Source organism: Arachis hypogaea, chromosome 15, assembly GCF_003086295.3.
Source record: "Arachis hypogaea cultivar Tifrunner chromosome 15, arahy.Tifrunner.gnm2.J5K5, whole genome shotgun sequence".
NCBI lineage: Eukaryota > Viridiplantae > Streptophyta > Magnoliopsida > Fabales > Fabaceae > Arachis > Arachis hypogaea.
In genome coordinates, this window is record NC_092050.1 from 83188206 (window position 1) to 83189574 (window position 1369).

General features: G+C 37.6%; 1 non-coding gene across 1 annotated transcript; it reads left to right on the forward strand.

Annotated features, from left to right (window-relative positions):
- The first annotated feature begins 986 nt into the window (after nucleotides 1-986).
- On the forward strand, nucleotides 987-1094 carry LOC112752274 (small nucleolar RNA R71). The gene has a single exon (XR_003176720.1). It is a non-coding gene; the product is annotated as a small nucleolar RNA R71 (small nucleolar RNA).
- The last annotated feature ends 275 nt before the right edge of the window (nucleotides 1095-1369 follow it).

Consider the following 1369-nt stretch of genomic DNA (forward strand, 5'->3'; position numbering starts at 1 on the left):
TCTTGCTTTGGATCTTGGGTGGAGAATTGAAGAACTTCTGTTTCAATCAAACCTTGAGATCTTGTTTAATTTTTCTGCACAATTGAATTTCAGTTTCCATTTACTGCTTCATCTCCTACTCCTTCTGCAATTTACTTTTCAGTTTCTTTTACAATTATTCTTGTTGGATCAAGGAAGGATTTGAGATCTAGACTTGTTATCTAGTCTCTTCCACCCCTGAGATCTTCAACCTCTTTTACTTTGCTGCAAATTAAGCACTGCCTTTCTGTCTTTACAATTCTCAAAGCAATTTTACTCTTCTGTTAGAGATCCATTCCAATTCAATTTATCTATTGCTTTGCTGTTTATTGCAATTTATTCTTGCTTGTTTAATTTCTGCAATCCCCATTCCCAATTCCTTTTATGATTCAAGCAATTTACATTTCTTGCACTTTAAGCTTCAGTTATTTACATTTCTTGCAATCTAAGTTTCTGCAATTTACCTTACTTGCTCTTTAAGATTCAGCACAATTATTTTCCTACTCTTTCATTTACTGCAATTTCCCCTTCCCCCTTTACTTTCCATGCAATTTAGCTTCTGCAAATCACAAATCATTCAACCAAATCTTGATTTGCTTGACTAAATCAACCACTAAACTAAAATTGCTCAATCCTTCAATCCCTGTGGGATCGACCTCACTCATGTGAGTTATTATTACTTGATGCGACCCGGTACACTTGCCGGTGAGTTTTGTGTTGGATCGTTTTCCACACATCAGGCATTCAAAGTATCAACTTCAAGAACTCCCTTCTTCATAGGCGTCCCATTACTCAGGATTCCTCTCAGAAGTGTACATGAACTGGTTATTAGCAACTATGTCAATGAGTTCTTGAGCTTCTGTACGCGTTTTCTTTAGGTGAATGGATCCACCTGCAGAAGTATCCAATGACATCTTAGCTAATTCAGATAAACCATCATAGAATATATCCAGGATGGTCCATTCTGAAAGCATGTCAGAAGGACACTTTTTGGTCAACTGTTTGTATCTTTCCCAAGCTTCATAGAGGGATTCACCATCTTTTTGTTTGAAGGTTTGAACATCCACTCTAAGCTTGCTCAGCTTTTGAGGAGGAAAGAACTTGGCTAAGAAAGCCGTGACCAGCTTATCCCAAGAGTTCAGGCTGTCTTTGGGTTGAGAGTCCAACCATATTTTAGCTCTGTCTCTTACAGCAAAAGGGAAAAGCATGAGCCTGTAGACTTCAGGATCTACTCTATTAGTCTTAACAGTATCAAATATCTGCAAGAATTCAGTTAAGAACTGAAAAGGATCTTTAGATGGAAGTCCATGAAACTTGCAGTTCTGCTGCATCAGAGAAACTAATTGAGGTT